The sequence below is a fragment of the Calonectris borealis genome, chromosome 6 (assembly GCF_964195595.1).
Source record: "Calonectris borealis chromosome 6, bCalBor7.hap1.2, whole genome shotgun sequence".
NCBI classification, from domain to species: Eukaryota; Metazoa; Chordata; class Aves; order Procellariiformes; family Procellariidae; genus Calonectris; species Calonectris borealis.
Genome location: NC_134317.1, coordinates 44,131,717 through 44,144,184, shown reverse-complemented (window position 1 = coordinate 44,144,184; position 12,468 = coordinate 44,131,717). Strand labels below are relative to the sequence as shown.

Sequence of the window (12,468 nt, the reverse complement as noted above, 5' to 3'; positions counted from 1 at the left end):
CTGCCCTAAATTCTGCTGAAACACTCTCCTGCCTGGTGGCATAAGACCTAAAATGTACTTTGGCCCTAGGAAGCAAGGTAATTAATGCCTGTAGCCCGAATCATTTCAATCTTACTCAGTATTAAATGGAAGCAAAACATGACAGATGAAAGAGGGAACTGTTTAATCAGCCGGGGGAGCTTTCCAGGAGAAAACTGCTGGTTGTTGGGGAGTTTCAGGCGGAAGGTATGCACCCGCTCCCCTGGGGGCTGGGGCACCCTATAAAACCCCAGACAGTGCCTGGCCCCACCACCCGCTCCCAGCTGCCACCGCTGCCTCCCGTCTGGGTAAGTTGAGACGGGCTCCGTCTCCTCCCTACTGAGCTGTTGCTTTCACCGATGCCTTGTGCCCGATCCTCCGCAAGAGTTCAAGGTTTGTTACCTGCCTCCCTCCTGCCTGCAGAGGATGTTGGGGAAGGGTTTATTTCTGCTCCAAAATGAGGAGAGCAAGGGGTTGCGGGATGCAGGATTTGCAGGATCTGTAACCACAGAGCTGGGTGCATCCTGCATGGTTTTACTTGCTGAAGTAAAAAAAGAATGGCACATGCCCAGGTTGCAGGGATCGATGTGTCCTTGTTTATGCAAGGGCATCAGAGGTCCCTTATATTTTGGGATGGGATAGCTCAGCTCACGTTAAATCCAGCTCACTCACATTGTATTGTTGTAAGTGGGTTTTGCTACAACTAGATGTGTCTCAGCGAGCATTTCGCTTGCTGAAGGCTTGCTGTCAGCTTGAAGGCAGTCGGCGTGCAGGAGCAGGTCTGCTCTCAGTGCTTTCAGCATCTGGTGCCTTCAGCTTCCCCAGACGTGCAGCTCAAACCAAACTCGTTGCTTTCTCCCGAGCGGGTTACGGGGCAAAGGAAGGGGGAAGCCAGCTCCTGCTTGTTTGGAAAGTCATCCTTCGGGGTTCTAAACCATCCAAACTCACCCGCTAGCTAGCTCTCCCACACCTCTTATTATGGGAGCCGCTGAATGAGGGCTCAGCAGGAATGGACCAGCCTCTGCTTTGCATTTACGCCCTGGCTCTGGCTTTCAGGTGTACGTCCTCGCCGAGCGATGTCCTGCTACGACCTGTGCCTGCCCTCCTCCTGCAGTCCCCGGCCGTTGGCCACCAGCTGCAACCAGCCCTGCTTCCGCCGCTGTGGGGACTCCACTGCCGTCATCCAACCCCCCACCGTTGTGGTCACCCTCCCCGGGCCCATCCTCAGTTCCTACCCGCAAAACACGACGGTGGGGTCCACGGCGTCGGCGGCAGTCGGGAGCTACCTCCGGTGCTGCGGGGTCCCCGTGGCCTCCGGTGGTCCCCGGGGGCTGGGGAAAGCGGGACTGCTGTGCCTGGGCAGCGGGCTGTAGGGGTGACCTCCTCCCGCCGATGCCAGCAGAGCGGCCGCGTCGGGAAGGACAAACGAAGCACAGGACCAAGACTGGGGAAGAGGACTAAGGAAATGCCCGTGGGTTTCCCGGCTGTGGGGGGCACCTGCAGCCCCCCCAGGAGGAAGGGAGCCATGGAAGCTCGTCACTCGAGACCATGCCTCCCTATACCTTTCTCTCGCTAAGCCTTACTTTATATTTCCATGTAGGTGTCACTCCCTGCGGTGCTACACAGCATTTGCTGCTGGCTGGGCGAAAATGCTTATAGTGGGCTGTAGATGGAAGATGGTGGTCATGGGGCAGTGGGGCAGAGGAACACCTTGTAGGGATCAGCTTGTCCTGGAGTGGGGTTTATCCATTTCTTTACCGAGCGCTGGAAATGCACTTCTCATACTCTGAACTGGTTTATTCTCCGTCTCCTTCTCATTAAAGTCATGCTACATCATAGCCTGAGTCTTCTGGTGTTCCTTGTGCCTCTGGTCTGGAGGGGTAACCTGCTCTGGAGGCAACTTGTTGCTGGGGGGGAGGTTTCTTTTTTGTCTGAAATAGGAGTTTCTGCTGCTCAGCTCCGCACTGGGCTGAAGCGTGTGGTTTGCTGTGACCAGCCTGAAGGCAACTTTCTCATCCTGGAAACCTCTCCTGCTGCCCTGTAGCAAGCATATGCTTAGGGAGGACTTCCCGCAGGAGCAGACTTGTTGCCAGTTCCCTCAAGGAGGTGGGAACACGAACGTCTGACATTTCAAAATGGCATTTACCCTGCGTTTTGCAGCAATTTTTTGGGTGAGCTAAGGAGGATGGTTGCGGGGTCAGGGAAAAAAGGCAGAAACAGGCTTCTTGGGAGATACTCCTTTGGATGGTCATCCTACGCCCAACTCACCCAATGTTTTATGGGTGATGATGAAGAGTAAAAAATTCCTAAGATATACCAGGGCAAAACCAGATCTCAAGCACTGGGCTCTTTATTTTTACTCTTTACAACAGCATGTGGCAAAAGTGGCCTTACACAAGTAAGTATGTACTGACGCAAACCTAGGTGCCAGTGAGGCATGTAATATGTCTGCATCTGGCTGTATCTCTTAACGCAGCAGTAGGAATGTTTTGTTCTGTGCTGCTGCATGCACGCATAGACGTGCATATGTACAGGCCCGACAACTGCCTCGAGTGAGCCCTATGAATAACATGAGCTGAATATACCCGTGTCCTTGTGCTAGCTCAGTATGACAGCTCAGGCATCCCACCCTGGATATGGGTGCGCCTTGTCCAGCAGCCCATTCCCACAATAGCATCCCTGGCCCCGTCAGAGAAAGAGGGGTGCCTGCGATGTGAAACGCAGTGCAGGGTTACCCAGGTTTCCTCTGGGGACACAGACATTTGGGAGTCCAAATTTGCTGAGACCTGTGATTGAGCACTGATTGATCAGAGGTGTCGAGGGGAGAGGCATCCTAACATTTCTGATAGACACCAAGCGTGATGGACAATCAGACCTGTGGTAATGCCATCAGGAAAGATATCTAAACATAGTAATAAGGACATGAAGAAAAAACTATAATTTCCCCATGTGCTCCAGATACAGAGACAAGAGCAAAAGCTGGACGGGCACTCAGCAGGGAGCACTCAGCTCTGCTGATGTGTGGAGACACCTGCAAGTCCCGTGCAGTGGTCAGTTAGAGGAGGACAAGATAACCCCATCCCGGGCCCCAGCCACAGCACAGTGAGCTCCATGCTGAGCTTTTCCCAAAGACCAGGACCCAAGATTTTAGTTGTACACATTAGAGAACTGGACAGTAATTGTTTTAAGGGAGTGGATGCAGGTGTCTCTGGAAAAAGATGCCAGGCATTGAGTAAAGCCTCTTTTTAAGATGCCATGTATCATCAAGCAGAACCTTTTCAGCTGATGGAGGAATAAGAGTGCGACTAAGTCCTCCACGGGTATTGTTTAGATCTTCTTTCATACCTTAAGCATTTTGGTAGTGTGACAATTTGCATAAAGCTTATGAGTGTTTATAATGAAGGATTATGCTGAGCTTGTAAGCATGTTAGTCTTCAAAAGCCTTTGGCCAAGCTCAACTGGTTTTATTGCTCGGGAGATCTTCACAGAGGCACTCCTAATTTGGAGAAAATTTATGTGGCAATTGCTCAGCAGTCAGAGCACCAGGATAAGAGAGGTGTAGTTTCACATCCCTCTTCCAAGGACTGCTCAGATATTTTTATCCCAGCTCCAGAAATTGTTCACGGAGATGGGATGCAAAATTCTCCTGACACTGCAATGAGGAAAAGCATTGGATTTCCAGCAAAAGCTTCATTTGAAAGCTGTAGGCATCTGGGGCTGGTGCAACTGTCTTCCACCAGTCTGCTGCATAGGACAGTCCAGGGTGGAGCTAGGGGACAGAATGACGATATTTTTATGTGGCTTTTCACTGAATGACTGTTGAGGTTATACAGATTTTTTTCCTGAAGAGCCAGTGTCTCAAAGGAGACTAAAATCCACACAGGTCCTTGATTTGACTTGAAAATTGTGATGCCTTAGTGCAGACAGAGTCGGGGAAGTGAGGACCTCAGTGCCCTGCAGGGATCCCCGTCCCAAGGGAGCTGGCACCCTGTCTCCCACAGGTGCTGTGACTCCCGGCTGGGAGCCATGCTGTCTTGGCTCCCAGCTCAAGAGCCGTCCTGAATTCAATCTGCCACGTATCCCCCCCAGCCAGCGCTTGCCCAGGGCAGGACCCCACAGACCTGCTGATCAGGCCCTAAAATACAGGTTCCTGCAAAGACAGTGCAGCCAAAAGCCCTGGTGAGAAACAGGGAACTAAATACCAAGACTGAGATGAAAAATAATGCTTAGCGGGTAGAAGGATACACATGGAGGGAAATAGCTGGGTCCTGGGGTTTTGTCCCAGCATTGCCTGCTTATGGTTTTCAACAGCAGCAGCAGAAGCATTTCTCAGAAAAGCCTGGAGCTTAGCCCAAAAGCAACCCTTTGGCCATCCCTGCATCTGTTGAGTTTCATGTCTTCTGCTCACCTCCCATCTTCCCTCACCTGCTCATGTCTTTGGACGAAACCTTCTCCCTGCTGTCGCTCAGCATGCTCGTCCTGCAGCAGTCATTGCTTCCTGGAGACCCCTATTTCCCTTCATTTCTTCTATCCTTTGCTTTGGTGAAGTCAACTGCACCAGCAGAAATTACAATGCACGAATCACAGTGGGGTACTTCAGCTCAACAGGCCTGGGAAGGTGATGGTGGTAGCTCCCCATTGCAGGTCACATGCATGGGGATGTCGATCTCCTCTTTGGGGTGCATGTAACCATGGGGACACCCCAGCCTGCACCACCACATGTGGCAAAGGGGCTTGCTCAGGTTTCTCTGCATTTGCCTGCTTGGGGAAGCCAACAGAAGCAGCCAGTGAGCATTTCGTACTGTGGTGGGTACATCCCCCCTGGGGATGGAGGAGACGGGGAAGAGGGATGAAGTCATGGTTTGAGTTGGAACAAGTAGAGAAGCATAGAGAGTTCTCATGGAAAAGGGTGGTGTGAGTAGCAAGCGAGACCATCAGGAGTGGAAGACCCGGGCGGCAGGGGGCTGGTGATAGGGATGGAGGGATTGGTGGTGGCTGGATGATTGCTGGGTCTACACATCCATCTGTGGCTTCTCTGCACATCCAGATAAGACAAAAATCCTGGTGACTCACAGCAGTGGGACAGGATGAAGAGACAGATCCACCGCCAGCGCTTTTGCTGGGCTGCAAAAGGAATATCCCACCCCAGCACCCAGGCGCCAAGCTGAGGGCAATGCCAGGAGTCCTAGCTGGCCTCAACAGGCAGCGTCCCTCATCCTCCTCGCCAAGGCAAGGACTCCTGGCCAGAGCCCTTGGGGACATGCATCCTGGAGCCAGCCAGCTGGAGACAGGGCCCCTGGAGCTGGGAGCCTGCAGGCATGGCAGACTGAGATGGGACTTGTTTGCCAATAAAAATCTCCTTTGCCCACCAAAGCATTGCAACGCAATTTCCCACCAAAGCAGAGAGGGCGCCTGCTCTTAGGCTTTAGGAAGAGGTGAGAAAGTGGTTGCATGGCCCGGATAAGAAGGAGAGGGCACCACCAAGAGGGCATCCCACCCCAGGCACCCATGGACTGACTGCAGGGCAGGGGCTTGTTTCGGTTTTTCAGGGTGCCCTCCCTGCCACGTAAGGGCCCTGTGCCAGCCTGGGGATCCAGACAGGCGATGGCTCTGGCAAGGGCTCCAGTTCTTCCCCAGGGCTGGAAATCCCATAAAGCAGGAAAATAACAGGCCACCCACACGTGTGAGTCACGGGGGAAGAAGCACGCAAATCAAAAGGCACTGGCATCCCGGTCTGGCCCTCCTGGTGCTACCCGTGGGAGTGGGGTTCACAAGGCTTGCATCCCAGCGAGCCCGCAGCCCTGTTGGCTCCACCAGCACCGTGCCTCACCCTGAGCCCAAATCATCACCAGACACCACTCCTGGCTGTCCTACACCCCCCTTCTCCTCTGAGCTTCTCCCCTTGTGGAGGGCAGCCCTCGGGAAGAAACAGGGATGAGTGCAGTGAAAGCGGAGCCCAAATCCCAACGGTTTACAAGGTCCTGGGAGTGAAATACTTGTGAATTTGTGTTTCAAACTCAGGAATTGCTCAATTAAATGTTCCAAGGCTGTTAATTCACATTGGCTGAGAATTAGGTGTCTGCACGTTTCCCGAAGAGAAGGGTGATCTGGTTATTGCTGTGTAAGGTAGCTGGTGTTAGCACTGGATGCGTGGGGCTGAAGGAGCTGGGCAGCCGTGGCAGGTTATGTGACCTGGAAATCACAGGGGGACAGCGCTCCCCCTGTCCACTCCTCCCCACTCCTCTGTGGTTTGCAGGGCAGGGAAGAAGAGCGAGGCTTGCCTGTGCTGCCTGCGGCTGATCCTTCCTGCTGGTTCTCCTGCGTCAGCTCACGGCGTTTGGATGTGCCCCAGGGAGGGAACCCTTGCTCTGGCACAGCCTGCAATGCGATATAATTAGCATCGGAGGCTCGCTGCGGGTGTGCTGTCTGAAAATCAGCTCTTCGCCCTGTTCCCCCTGCGGCTGTCCTGCGTGGAAGGGGGTCCCCACCAGCTGGGGCTCCAGCAGCAGCTCGGCTTCCCACCCTGGCACAGCTATGGGCAGCCCTACCCTTAGGGACTGCATCCAGAAAAAATCCCCCTGGTCTGCCCCAGAGCTGTCCTCCCAGTCCTGCTCCCCATGACACCCATTGGAGCCCCAGCGCCAGCACCCTGCTGACCCCCATGGTTGACAGCTCCTGGAGGCTGGGAAAAGGGAATGGCCGGGGGTATTTCCCAGTAACCCGGCACTTGCAGCTCCTGTCCCTTGTCCCAAAGCCACACCAGCACCTGTGGGGCAGGGGAGAGGGAGATCGTTAGCCCTGGGACCACGTGAAATGGGTTTCTGAGAGGTGGTGATGAGAGATGAGGGCACCCAGGAGCCATCACCCTGTGCGCACGGCCACAGGTGGATGGAGCACAGGGGCCGAGGGCAGGGAGGATGGATCTGCCCCGGCTCGTTGGTCTAGGGGTATGATTCTCGCTTCGGGTGCGAGAGGTCCCGGGTTCAACTCCCGGACGAGCCCTCCTTTTGGGCACCCACCTTCCCTGGCGGCGCATGGGGCTGTGACATACCGGTGAAACGATGAAGGCTGTGGCACAGTGGGGTCAGTCTCATGTCCTGGCTGGGCACATCCCCATGGGCAGGCTGGACCCCCAAGAGCCAGGAGCGAGGTGGTGCTGGTGCAGGGGGATGTAGCTCAGCGGGAGAGCGCTTGCTTTGCATGTAAGAGGCCCTGGGTTCAACCCCCAGCATCTCCAGCTTTTGCCTCCACAGACCCTCCTCCCTGCTGGCTTCGGGGCTGGCAGAGCCCCCCAAGGCCCACAGAAAAGCCCTGGGGCTACCTGTGGGTATGGCTGGGCTGGGAATGCTTCCCAGCACCTGCAGGCTGCGGCTGTGCTAGGGGAAAACCAGCTGCGCCCATAACCCAAAAATGGGGGAGCAGAGGGGCTGGGGATGCAAAAGGGGTGCAGCGCCCTGGCTCATTGGTCTAGGGGTATGATTCTCGCCTTGGGTGCGAGACGTCCCAGGTTCAACTCCTGGACGAGGCTCCCTTTTGGGACAACCCCTCCTTTGGGGACTGCATCCCTGCTGCTCTCCGCAGACCTGGTGGAGGAGGGTCAGCCCTGCCATCCCCCAGCCACCTGCAAACAGCACCCCATGGCGTGTCCATAGGGTTTCTATTTCAATCAACACTGGTTTTAGCAAGCTTGGATGGTGCCCCCCATGGTGCCTGCCCAGGGAGCTGCTGCTGTGGTGCCAGGGATAGTGTGCCCTGTCTGGGCATCCCCCAGGCAGGGGGATGTAGCTCAGCGGGAGAGCGCTTGCTTCGCATGTAAGAGGCCCTGGGTTCAACCCCCAGCATCTCCATGCTTTTCCTCCCTGAAAACTCAGCAGGGCTACAGGGTGGGGGGGAATGGCGGGTGCTTAGTAGGAAACATCCCCTTTCTTGCTGCAGGGACATCCCCAAAGCTGATCTCACCCTTGAACCAGGGTTTCTCCTCCTTGCTTCCTGGAAATGCTGGTGGCTGTTTCATTTCCCAGCTATCTGCTTCTGCCCCAGGCTGAAGAGCTGCCCAGCAGGTACATGGTAGCAGCAGGGCCCTGCTCTGCCATCCCCACTGCCCCCACAGCCCCTTCCCCACCCAGGAGGGGACGAGCCCTGGCCATGGCTGAGCCATGTCTCTTTGCCCAAGTGGCAGCGGGCAGCACCTCGCTCCCGGCAGTGGCGGGAGCGTCCCAGCAGAGGGGACGTGGCCAAGCTGGGGAGGCCGCCTGTCCCCCCTGTGCCGGGCAACATCGGCCTGTCCGTGCCCCATCCCTGCAAGGGCTGTGCCTGGTGGTGGGTGCCGAAAAGGAGGGCTCGTCCGGGAGTTGAACCCGGGACCTCTCGCACCCTAAGCGAGAATCATACCCCTAGACCAACGAGCCGGGGTGCGCAGCTGCCCGGGCACCCCCACCCTGTGCCGGGCACTGGGGTGCTGGGGGGGGCAGTGCTGAACAGGGACCCCGGGGCCCCGGGTGCAGCTTTTCGGGGACAGGCCCTGCCCCAGATCCTGGGGAGCAGAGCGGGGCTGAGCGTGTGTGGGGATGCAGCGGCCACCCTGGAGACTTTCCCACTTCCCAGGAAAATGGGGTGACAGGGGGAACGGGGACAGATGTTGGGGGTCCAGAGCAGGGGGAGGCAGGGGTGCGCAGGGAGCCCCACAATGCCCCTGGGAGGGGCTGTGATGTCCCCGGAGCAGGAGGGGCACAGGCCCCCCAAGGTTTTCCAGGTTTTGCATCCCTGGGCAGGTGGGAAAGTGGCATTTTCCCAGGATGCGGAGTGAGCTCTCCTGCATCTTCCTGTGCTTCGTCCTCAGGGGAGCTGGGGGAGGTGGTGGCCAGAGAGCAGAGGGGAGGGAGAGGGCAGGGACCTGGGGCAGCTGCCCCCCACCTGCACTGGGCACGGGTCGGCCTGTGCAGTGCCCGGGGCCGTGGGGCCGTGGGGGACAGGATCTGCGCTGGGTGCCAGGTGCGCACCCCGGCTCGTTGGTCTAGGGGTATGATTCTCGCTTAGGGTGCGAGAGGTCCCGGGTTCAACTCCCGGACGAGCCCTTCTTTTGGGCACCCACCGCCCGGCACAGCCCCTGTGGGGACGGGGCACAGACGGGGCAACGCTGCCCGGCACAGGGGGGGACAGGCGGCCTCCCCAGTTTGGCAGCTCCTGCCAACACCAACATTCACCCGAGCCCCCTGGGGAAAAGAGACAAGCTGCTCCCGCACCTTGCAGAGCCCGGGCAGGGGAGGGAAAGAGGCACGGGCATTCCTCACAGCCTGCCAGAAAGCAGCCCCAGGCCAGCTGTGCCCGCAGGCAGCACTGGGGCTTCTCTTTGGGGTTTTGGGGGCTCTGCCAGCCTGGCAGCTGGCAGGCAGGAGGGGGAGGCAAAAGGACATGGAGATGCTGGGGGTTGAACCCAGGGCCTCTTACATGCAAAGCAAGCGCTCTCCCGCTGAGCTACATCCCCTGTCCATGGGGGCTTGGACAAGTCCCCTCACCCCCCACCGCTGCCCCACTGCCCACAGCTCACCCTGCTCTGTCCCCAGGGCCCTGACCCCAGAGACAGAGCCTCAGGGCACACGCTGCCGGCAGCACCCGCTCTGCTCTGCACTGCCCAACGCTGCCTCCAGCTGCCCTTTCCCACCCCTTCCTCCATCTGCCTCCCTGCCCACGCGCCCTGCAGCACATCGCTGCCAGCTCTTGGGGGTCCAGCCAGCCCACAGGGACGTGCTCAGCCAGAATGGGGCACTGACCCCACTGTGCTGGCACCGCTGCCCTCGCCGTGCCCTGGTTGTGCCATGATCCCATGTGCCGCTGGGGAAAGTGGGTGCCCAAAAGAAGGGCTCGTCCGGGAGTTGAACCCGGGACCTCTCGCACCCAAAGCGAGAATCATACCCCTAGACCAACGAGCCAGGGTGCTGCACCCCAATGCACCCCCAGCCTCTGTGCCCCACACACTTTTGGGATTTTGGAGGGGCAGCTGAGCCTGGGTGTGTCCCTTGGCACACTCTGGGAGCAGGGAGGTCCCTCTTGCTGTGGTTGATCCATGGAGCCACCATCTGGAGGTGACCGTGAGGCATTAGTGCCCAGCAATTCCCAGCATCTCCGGGGATTTTCCTCCTCAAAACCATCTCCCTGGCCCTTGCAGTGGTTGAAATGGCCGATGCTTTGCAGCATCACCCCCCGCTCTTCTTCCCCCATGGGGCATGCCCCAAAGGCGATATCCCCCTCTGACCTGGGGGTCGCTCCCAGAAAATCCTTGTTGCTGCTTCCTTCCCCAGCCCCCCAGAGCTGCTGACCATGGGGCTCAGGGCTTTGCAGGCGCTGTGTATCCCTCAGGTGCCCCAGGGTGCCAATGGGGCCGGGAGAGGGTGGGGGGGCTCTGGGGCAGACCAGGGGCATGGTTTTCTGGATGCAGACCCGGGGTCAGGGGCTGCTGTAGCTGTGCCAGGGCAGGCAGCTGCGCTGCTGCGGGAGCCCCGGCTGCAGGGCCATCACCGTGCCCGCACCCTGCACCGCAGTCCCGGGCAGAGCTGTCCGTGCTCTGTCCCCATAGGGGCTGTGCCGGGCAGTGGGTGCCCAAAAGGAGGGCTCGTCCGGGAGTTGAACCCGGGACCTCTCGCACCCTAAGCGAGAATCATACCCCTAGACCAACGAGCCGGGGTGCGCAGCTGCCCGGGCACCCCCACCCTGTGCCGGGCACTGGGGTGCTGGGGGGGCAGTGCTGAACAGGGACCCCAGGGCCCCGGGCGTAGCTTTTCGGGGACAGGCCCCAGGCCCTGGGGAGCAGAGCGGGGCTGAGCGTGTGTGGGGATGCAGCGGCCACCCTGGAGACTTTCCCACTTTCCAGGAAAATGGGGTGACCAGGGGGAAGGGGGACAGATGTTGGGGGTCCAGGACAGGGGGAGGCAGGGGTGCGCAGGGAGCCCCACAATGCCCCTGGGAGGGGCTGTGATGGCCCCGGAGCAGGAGGGGCACAGGTCCCCCAAGGTTTTCCAGGTTTTGCATCCCTGGGCAGGTGGGAAAGTGGCATTTTCCCAGGATGCGGAGTGAGCTCTCCTGCATCTTCCTGTGCTTCGTCCCCAGGGGCCTGGGGCAGCTGTCCCCCACCTGCACTGGGCACGGGTCGGCCTGTGCAGTGCCTGGGGCCGTGGGGCCGTGGGGGACAGGACCTGCGCTGGGTGCCAGCTGCGCACCCCGGCTCGTTGGTCTAGGGGTATGATTCTCGCTTAGGGTGCGAGAGGTCCCGGGTTCAACTCCCGGACGAGCCCTTCTTTTGGGCACCCACCGCCCGGCCTTGCCCCGGCACCACCGTTTGACCCAAGAGACACCTTGAGACCCCTGAGGAAGGGAGACAAGGTGCCCCCACACCCTGCAGGGCTGCGGGCATTTCCCCGCAGGCTGCAGGTGATGGGAAGCAGCCCGCAGGCAGCCCCAGGGCTTTTCTGTGGGGTATCGGGGGCTCTGCCAGCCCCGCAGCTGGGAGGGAGGTGGGACTGTGGAGGCAAAAGCTGGAGATGCTGGGGGTTGAACCCAGGGCCTCTTACATGCAAAGCAAGCGCTCTCCCGCTGAGCTACATCCCCCTGCACCAGCCTCTCACCTGGCTTTCCCATCACTCCCAGAAAATCCCTGTCGCTGCTTCGTTTCCCAGCCCCCTGGAGCTGCTGACCGTCGGGTTCAGGGGTTTGCAGAGCAGGGACATGTTTTTATGGACGAGCTGCCCAGCGGGTCCATGGTAGTAGAAGGGCCCCACTCTGCCATCCCCCGCTGCCCCCACAGCCCCTTCCCCACCCAGGAGGGGACGAGCCCTGGCCATGGCTGAGCCGTGTCTCTTTGCCCAAGGGGCAGCGGGCAGCACCTCGCTCCCAGCAGTGGCGGGAGCGTCCCAGCAGAGGGGACATGGCCAAGCTGGGGAGGCTGCCTGTCCCCCCTGTGCCGGGCAACATCGGCCTGTCCGTGCCCCATCCCTGCAAGGGCTGTGCCTGGTGGTGGGTGCCGAAAAGGAGGGCTCGTCCGGGAGTTGAACCCGGGACCTCTCGCACCCTAAGCGAGAATCATACCCCTAGACCAACGAGCCGGGGTGCGCAGCTGCCCGGGCACCCCCACTCTGTGCTGGGCACTGGGGTGCTGGGGGGTGCAGTGCTGAACAGAGACCCCGGGGCCCCGGGTGCAGCTTTTCGGGGACAGGCCCTGCCCCAGATCCTGGGGAGCAGAGCGGGGCTGAGCGTGTGTGGGGATGCAGCGGCCACCGTGGAGACTTTCCTACTTCCCAGGAAAACGGGGCGCCCAGGGGGGATCGGGGTTGCCCGGGCAGGGGGCAGGTGTCCCCCCCGGGTGCCCAGGGCTGGGGCTGTGATGGCCGAGGGGTGAAGGCGTTGGACTCGAAATCCAATAGGGTTTCCCTGCGCAGGTTCGAATCCTGCTCACAGCGA

At 59.2% G+C, this 12,468-nt stretch overlaps 12 non-coding genes across 12 annotated transcripts; 6 read left to right on the top strand and 6 right to left on the bottom strand.

The window, feature by feature from the left end:
- Positions 1 to 6,948: 6,948 nt before the first annotated feature.
- TRNAP-CGG (transfer RNA proline (anticodon CGG)) lies at positions 6,949 to 7,020 on the top strand. Its single transcript has one exon. It is a non-coding gene; the product is annotated as a tRNA-Pro (tRNA).
- Positions 7,021 to 7,183: 163 nt separating this feature from the next.
- On the top strand, positions 7,184 to 7,255 carry TRNAA-UGC (transfer RNA alanine (anticodon UGC)). Its single transcript has one exon. It is a non-coding gene; the product is annotated as a tRNA-Ala (tRNA).
- Positions 7,256 to 7,793: 538 nt separating this feature from the next.
- TRNAA-CGC (transfer RNA alanine (anticodon CGC)) lies at positions 7,794 to 7,865 on the top strand. The gene has a single exon. It is a non-coding gene; the product is annotated as a tRNA-Ala (tRNA).
- A 489-nt stretch (positions 7,866 to 8,354) lies between these two features.
- TRNAP-AGG (transfer RNA proline (anticodon AGG)) lies at positions 8,355 to 8,426 on the bottom strand. The gene has a single exon. It is a non-coding gene; the product is annotated as a tRNA-Pro (tRNA).
- A 594-nt stretch (positions 8,427 to 9,020) lies between these two features.
- On the top strand, positions 9,021 to 9,092 carry TRNAP-AGG (transfer RNA proline (anticodon AGG)). Its single transcript has one exon. It is a non-coding gene; the product is annotated as a tRNA-Pro (tRNA).
- Positions 9,093 to 9,430: 338 nt separating this feature from the next.
- TRNAA-UGC (transfer RNA alanine (anticodon UGC)) lies at positions 9,431 to 9,502 on the bottom strand. The gene has a single exon. It is a non-coding gene; the product is annotated as a tRNA-Ala (tRNA).
- A 373-nt stretch (positions 9,503 to 9,875) lies between these two features.
- Positions 9,876 to 9,947, bottom strand: TRNAP-UGG (transfer RNA proline (anticodon UGG)). Its single transcript has one exon. It is a non-coding gene; the product is annotated as a tRNA-Pro (tRNA).
- A 676-nt stretch (positions 9,948 to 10,623) lies between these two features.
- TRNAP-AGG (transfer RNA proline (anticodon AGG)) lies at positions 10,624 to 10,695 on the bottom strand. The gene has a single exon. It is a non-coding gene; the product is annotated as a tRNA-Pro (tRNA).
- A 539-nt stretch (positions 10,696 to 11,234) lies between these two features.
- TRNAP-AGG (transfer RNA proline (anticodon AGG)) lies at positions 11,235 to 11,306 on the top strand. Its single transcript has one exon. It is a non-coding gene; the product is annotated as a tRNA-Pro (tRNA).
- A 241-nt stretch (positions 11,307 to 11,547) lies between these two features.
- TRNAA-UGC (transfer RNA alanine (anticodon UGC)) lies at positions 11,548 to 11,619 on the bottom strand. Its single transcript has one exon. It is a non-coding gene; the product is annotated as a tRNA-Ala (tRNA).
- Positions 11,620 to 12,041: 422 nt separating this feature from the next.
- TRNAP-AGG (transfer RNA proline (anticodon AGG)) lies at positions 12,042 to 12,113 on the bottom strand. Its single transcript has one exon. It is a non-coding gene; the product is annotated as a tRNA-Pro (tRNA).
- Positions 12,114 to 12,385: 272 nt separating this feature from the next.
- On the top strand, positions 12,386 to 12,467 carry TRNAS-CGA (transfer RNA serine (anticodon CGA)). Its single transcript has one exon. It is a non-coding gene; the product is annotated as a tRNA-Ser (tRNA).
- The last annotated feature ends 1 nt before the right edge of the window (position 12,468 follows it).